Consider the following 7,730-nt stretch of genomic DNA (forward strand, 5'->3'; position numbering starts at 1 on the left):
GCGTATCAAGGAAGCCCCTGTCAAGAAAGGCCATGTCATAAATGAAGATGACACACATTTTTGCGTATCATAATTTTAAATGTTTAAAAAAAATATTATTTATAGATTTGCTTATTTTCAAATTAAATTTGTATTTAATGTTTAATAATAGATAATAAAATATCATATACAAAAATAGAATCCATTGCATAAATTTAATGTCATACAAATAATCATTCCATGGAAAGATAAAACAAATTAATAGAAGTTGTAACAAAAATTTACAAACAAATGGTAGCAAATATGTTATCAAAATTCCTACATTAATTAGTGCTAAGCTCTGATCCTCCGGTTGAATTCTGCAGTCAGGAAACGATTAAGACAAGTACACATTATTATAAAGTTCATTTATGATCCTCAAATAAAAAATAAAGCAACTACATATATTATTGGCCATGAGAGAAGTAACCTTATAATAGATCTCAAGAAGCACATTGTTGTGAGCTGCCTGCAGAAAACCATGGCAGACATAAAGACATGAGCATGAGCTTTGTTGTTGCTTTTATAAAAAATGAACTTATTCTATAGGTTATAAGATATAGTATAAATTTTTAACTTTTAAGCATTTTATATATAGCTAGCATAAAGTAGAATTTGGAATCATTAAGAATATAATGAGTACTTTGTTGTTGGAAGAAGCCTAACCGTTGCATAATATTTTGACTCAAAAAGGAAAATGTGGCAAATTTACCTGTACAAAGCTAGAGACAAAAAGAAGTGGCTTCTCTCCAATCTTCTGATTTCTAGCCTGAAAATTAACAAAGAATTTAGCAACTTGTAAGGAATAAGGGAAAGAAGTACTACACTAAGTTCAGAACTTAAAAATCAATTAAGATAACATGCAAATAATGAAAGCAGAATACCTAATAACTAGGCCAACAAGTTAGCATCATATATATTCAGGTGTAAACAGATGAAAGATAAGTTTAGGTCACACAAAAGTTTTCCAAAACAAAAGCAGAAGATAAATATAATAAAATTAAGAAATGAAGAACATACATGTATTAGAAGCATGACAAGTGCAAAGATAACTTTTGCAACTTCTGTCAGAAAGTTAACACTGATGGGGCTAAAATTGAATCTCCCATCAACCTTGGACATGTACACCAAAATCGGCTGTAAAAGATGATCAATTTAGTGGGGTATTGATCAATTATGTAAGATGGAAACAGTACACAACTAACTATACCTAAATATTATCCGGTCAACGATGCATGGAATTTAAAGAGTTGTTTATGTTATGTGAAAGATATGTACTATAAATAGATACACAAAACACGTTCTTTATCTTGTCTTCTGGGATAAAGAACATTTTGCCCTTATTTTGAGTTATCTATTATTCTCTTATTGTAATTATGTATTATATACCCTTGTTCAGAAATAAGGTTATTTTGATCATTTTTAAATATGACCTAAAATATTACTCTTGTTCAAAACATGTTATTTAAAGCAAGAATGAAATTAACCTAATTTATCATGTCACCGAGATAAAACTAGAGAGAAGAAATGACGAAAATACACTTGTGTGCATAACAAGAGCAGAATCAACCTAATTTATTTTGGGTGGAACGTGAACAGGGGGTGGACTAGGAAAAGGGTTAGCATGGGGATGCGATTTAAGTTATGATTATGTCAAAATTAATTATGCAACCTCTTTAGGCCCGGACAATCTTGATAAATGTTGGTCAAGCAAATGCAGCCACTGTAATTTTTTACTTAATTTTTTTGTTACCCGTGATGTAAAATGACGTAAATGAACACAATGAGGTTTACACTTTACATACATTGGAAAGGGCATATGAGCAGTCTATTACATCTTGGTAACCTGCATCCCCCTGTAAGGGCATATACGTCATTTTACATCACGGGTAACAAAAAGTTAAGTAAAAAATTACCGTGGCTGCATTTGCTTGACCAGCATTTATCAAGACTGCCCGGGCCTAAAGAGGTTGCATAATTAATCTTGACATAATCATAACTTAAATCACATCCCCATGCTAACCTTGTTCCTGGTCCATCCCCTTTTCACGTTCCACCCAAAATAAACAAATAAATAACACAAGTTTCTTTTTTATTTAATGTAGAAAGAATGACTTAATAATAAAGTTACCTATGGATATCTGAATTTTGACAGTGCCATGAGCATCACCAGCATCTTTCAGGTAATTACTAGCTACTGCCCTGGAACACTCCCGCATTTTCAGTATTTCAATTATCATGTATGGTGTTACTGTTACCTATCAAATGGAAGTGGCTGGCCTCCTTCCATAAGTAGAATATCTCCAAGTGCTATTCTAAGGGCATTTGAGCCAAAAAAAAATCCCCACACACCCTGCAGCACAGGCTATCCGCCCCCAATTTGGATCCCTACCATAAATTACCACCTGATAAAACCAACCATAAAAAATCATCATTATATCATTGGAAGTAGTTATTTCACCTTGAAATAACAACATATTAAGTTATTAACCATCATGCATTGGTAAGTGAAGAAGATGCCACTGAACGTGCAATCTTTGCTGCTTCACTTTCACTCCCTGCACCTAGGCCTGACAATGGAGCGAGTTTTGACCCTGATCCGATCCAAACCCTTAAAAATTATATGGGTTTGGAGCATAGTTTTTGATCCGTTTACCCGTTAACGACCCATACCCACTAACCCTTTTATTAAAAGGGTCGGGTATGGATCTGCACGAATCCGCTCCGTTTATAACCCACCCCATATAAATTTTAGAAATATAAATTTATATTTTATATTGCATAAAGTTTACATTAAATTCCAATCAGAAATACAAATATAAAAGGCCAAAGACTAAATTATTTTTACATAGGAGTCAAGGACTCAACTTCTAGACTTCCAGTCTTCTACTCTTCTCCCAAGATTCATGATTTCATTTCATTTATGTTTCATCATGTAATCACCAATTTCATTTATAAATCAATAAGGTTATTTATCAACCGGAAGAAAAGTTTGTAATTTCTATTCTCTATCAATGCAATCGACGGTCAAAAACCAATAGGAAGTAACTAAAATTATGATTTTAATTCCAATAGAAAGTCCTCGAGTACATAATGTGTTTTCTAAATCAAAACTTAGTTTTATTTAATAAATGTGATTTTATGATTTAAGTAAAATGTGTTTTATTATTCAAAAAACGTACGGGTTACGGGGCGGGTTTGGATATCTGCTGATTCGGTGGATAAGGGTATGGGTTTGATTATTCAAAACCCTACGGGTTACGGAGCGGGTTTGGATCGGATTTTGAAATTTGTTAAAAGGGTTTGGATCAAGGTCGATTCGCTCCAAACCCGCCCCATTGCCAGGTCTACCTGCACCACTTACTGTCACCTGCATAATTTCTCATTTCCATAAATACCCTTCTGCCCTCCCCCCCCCCCCCCCCCCAAAAAAAAAAAAAAAAAAAAAAACAGACCTCTATCAAACATGTTGCCCCTTCTCCATCCTATGCTATTGATTTGGCAAGCCCTTGCATTACCTTAACAAAAAAAAAACACTTGTAAAATGCATGTAACAACAAAAGGGTAAATTGGTAATTTAAACATACCGCATCAACCACATTTGTAGTTGGTTTCCTTCAGAACTGTGTAATGATGATATCCTGTTTGATCCAGATAAGCCACTAGCCAAAGCAATAATGGTATCATTGGTGCTAGTATCCCCATCTACCTGCAATATTTTAGTTATTAATACACACATGTCACTGTTGGTTAAACGACTAAAATACCTTTTAATGATGCTACTACTTATAGTAATTTGGTTGAAACTTCGATTCACAGCAACCTGAACCATCTTTCGCTAGATGTCAGTATCTACACGAGCATCAGTCATTATAACCTGAAAATTGACATTTTTTTTGAATCAATTAAAAATTTTTTACAAAACATTTTGTGGTAATAAATTAATAATATGGCAATATTAGTACATACACCAAGAAGTGTTCCCATGTTTGGGTGGATCATTCCGGAACCTTTTGCCATTCCCCCGATTCTTATACCGCTTCCACCAACCTTAAAAAAATAACTTTTTTTAATAAAACGATAATAAATGAAATAAAAAAGTAAGCAAATAAATATAAATATGATACCTCAAACTCTACTGCTACACTCTTGCTCACAATATCAGCTGTTGTTATTGCTACATCTGGTGCATCTATCTCCTCTAACCATGCATATTCATCTTCTTTTCCATCAATCAACTCATCTCCACTTCCTGTCATTCCAATAAAGAATACAACAACCTTTACAAATTCACAAAATCAGGTAACAGATTATGCTCAACTTACCAAAACTGGAGTAGGGGTAATCTCGGTAATAAGTACATTTTCTTCCGGAATATTCTTCATACGGAGGTGTGAGAATGTCAAGTACAGCACAAGAGGTTATGGCAGTGAAGCAATGGAGGTTCCCTCCTGTTTCTGGATACAAAACTGAAGTGCTACATGGTGCTGGCAGGACTTTGTCCACTGACAACTTCGCTAACCTAACTACTACATGAATTCCATCAACACTTTGCATTTTTGCACTTAAATTAAATGTTTTAAATATAGGAACAGAGATGATTTTTTCTGTAGAGTTAATTATGTTTCTAATCATTATGGAAGAACTAGAATCAGACCTGGAGCTCGAGCAATTCCCTTTGAATCCTTGGTGAGTGGTGGTTCAACTCTGTTATGTAGTAAGTAAGACATGGATTAAATTATAAATTCTTGATCAGTTAATCTCTCAAATCCTTGATGAATCCACTGCCTGGCGGTGTGTGATTCGAGGCGACGATGTGATTGTCTTTCAACAGACGTTTCGACGTCCGATTGACACGGGTGAGCTTCGGGATCGACTTCTGGAGATATTTTCAAGCAAAGAACCGATGAAGTATAGACAAGAAAAGGTTACTTACGTTTACTGAGATGTGGTTGAAAGCCCTAGTTCTTTTCTTCGAATTTGTGAAGACATGACCTGAGATGGAAGGATATGGAAACGGTGAAGAGAGAGAGAGAGAGAGAGAGAAGAAGGCAAGTGAGGAAGGAAGGAAGGGGCGTCGATAACTAGGGTAAGGCGACAGTCGGGACGGGTAAGGAAGGAGCATCGATAAGATAATTAGGGAAAGAGGGAAACAACCATCGAAATCGACAATGCCGTCTCCGAAATTGACCGGAAAGCACCTCCATTCATCATCACCGGCAGATCCATCCCAGTCTCCCTTATTTCCATCACTTCTCACAATAGAGAAAAAAGAGGGGAGAGTCGATGCAAAAAAAAAGGTAGAAAAGAAAGGCGGCTTTTCAAAAATTTAGGGTTTTGTTTTCCCCCGTTATCTTCTCAAGGCGCATTTCACTAAAATTATAAAGCGACACCGACAGAGGATGCGCGTTTAACATAAAGCGCCCTTCGTGTTTTTAATTTTTTTTATTGAGACACTAATTTAAGGGCACGCAAAAATGCGTGCCCTCTATCCTTCAAATTTTGGAAGGCTGACATTATTTTTAAGGGCGCATAAAAATGCGTATCGTAAATCAGCGAGTGTCATTGTTTGCGCGTCATTAAAGGGTATTTTTCTTGTAGTGCCAAGTGGGAGACTGTTGGATTAGTGTCTAAGTCCATAACTATTTTGGTATGTACTTGACCCGATGGTGCATGGTCCTTTTGGGTTGCCTTCACCAAAGCAACTTGATAGGATGAATTATGGAGAGAAAGGATTAAATATGATTTATTAATATATTATGAGAATATATTAAAAGAGAAATCATATTGTTTAATTAATAATAGTCAAGAATTAATAAGAATTAAGTTTGTGACTAAAAGAGATTAATTAAACTTAAGGGAATGGAATTGTAATTATAAGATAATTGCAATTGGGCCATGGATTGCCTTATATTATAAGGTTGGACAAATTCTATGGGGAAACCCATTAGAAATCATCCAAGTCCTTTAAGGAAAGGAGTCCATGGGTTGCTTAGGGCTTAAGCATCCAAATTAGGGTTTCCTTGTTAGATAACCCTAATAGCCTCACTATATATAGAGCCCTTATGCCCCAAAAACGTGGACAAGCTTCCTTCTAGGGTTTCCACATGTTTTGGGCAGCCTCCTTCTCCCCTCCTCTTCATCCTCTTGCTCTTGGTGTTTGTGAACCATTAGAGGAGTGACATTTGTGACTCTAAGCTTTCTAAAGTCAATACAAGAAGGATTTGAGATTGTTATTGCTGCATAACAATCAAGGTAATATCTTAAACCCATTCTTATGTTAATATGATTACTTGTATGCTAGAATTAGGGTTTATAGTCTTGGATAATTTGCATGTACAATAGAGAAACCTAGATCCAAGCATTAGGGTTTGTATGAGCACATAGGATGTTCTTATGACTAAAACCCATCAATATCCTCTTGTAAAGATTTGATGTTGGACATCAATGGATAAATCAGAAACCACAATTAGTAGTATCAGAACACCGATTAAACCGTGTGCTAGTGCTTATTCGAATAATCGAATGGTCACTGCTAAAGCTGTATCCTTGATATCTCGGAAACTGATAGTATGTTGGTTCAATTTGGAAATGGGTCAAATAGAACACACCTTCCAATAGATGGTCTTCATTGAAAAAAGACATCAATTGTGGAGTAACAAATGCCATCATCTTATCTCTCTAATAGAAAAAATTAATAGTTAAATAAATTACTTCAAATTTGATATAAATATATAAATTAAACAAAAAATAATGGTAAATTTACATTTCTATCCATAAGGGTTATGATCAATTGATTCGATCTAACTTCTCTCCAACAGAAATCCACTTGCACGGTTCTTAATGTATACCATAAATGAGGGCTTTGAAGGAATGAAAAATCAGTGATGTAAGTGTGTCCATCCATGATTCTAAAAAGAAAACCAATATATTTTATGAGATTATATAATGAAGTTGTAGTAGGAAGATAAGAAAACATGGTTGCTTACGGATTTTTCCATAGAGTGGGAGTAATATAATGCTTTTTTCTATATATGAAGCATTTGAAGATAAAGTAGTTTCTTATATGACCTTTCAAGTAATTTTAGTTATATAGATAAGATGATTTACAAACTATTCAATCATTCAAAACAAAAAGGATTGATTACCTGCTGTAATAGATGTTGGCAGATTAATCTATGATGATGAATTTGATGATGTAAACTCAATCTCGCAAGAAAAAGAATACAGTTGAAGTAACAACATAAAATGAATATTACTACTATAGAATTCATAAGTTATGAAAAAGGATGATACTTGTAGAAACGACAATACCAAGTGAAAGAACAATAACATCTTTGTGATTCACCTACACAATAGGACTGAATGGGTTCAGGGAAGATAAATTTAACACTAAATACAATAAAGATATTTAGAATTAGATACTACATGAATTAAAAGGAGTTTGTTTCAAACTTATAGATCAATTGGATAAAGAAACAATAATAGTCGATTGTATTTTAGCCGGATGAAACCCGAAAATCAAAGGAAGAATAGACAGAGATGAAACAATCATTATACAAAATCAATAAAGAAGACGTATGAGAAATAGGACTGAATTTTTTCAGGGAAGATCAATTTAACACATAATACAATTCCGATTTTCAGAATTGGCTACTACATGGATTAAAAGGAGTTCGTTTAAAACTTATCGATCAATTGCATAAAGAAAC

At 34.3% G+C, this 7,730-nt stretch overlaps 1 pseudogene; it reads right to left on the reverse strand.

Moving 5' to 3' along the window:
* Positions 1 to 302: 302 nt before the first annotated feature.
* LOC145049792 (arginine biosynthesis bifunctional protein ArgJ, chloroplastic-like) lies at positions 303 to 4,575 on the reverse strand (annotated as a pseudogene).
* Positions 4,576 to 7,730: the final 3,155 nt, after the last annotated feature.

This window comes from Lactuca serriola, chromosome 5 (assembly GCF_051521515.1).
Source record: "Lactuca serriola cultivar US96UC23 chromosome 5, Lser_US96UC23_V15, whole genome shotgun sequence".
Lineage (NCBI taxonomy): Eukaryota > Viridiplantae > Streptophyta > Magnoliopsida > Asterales > Asteraceae > Lactuca > Lactuca serriola.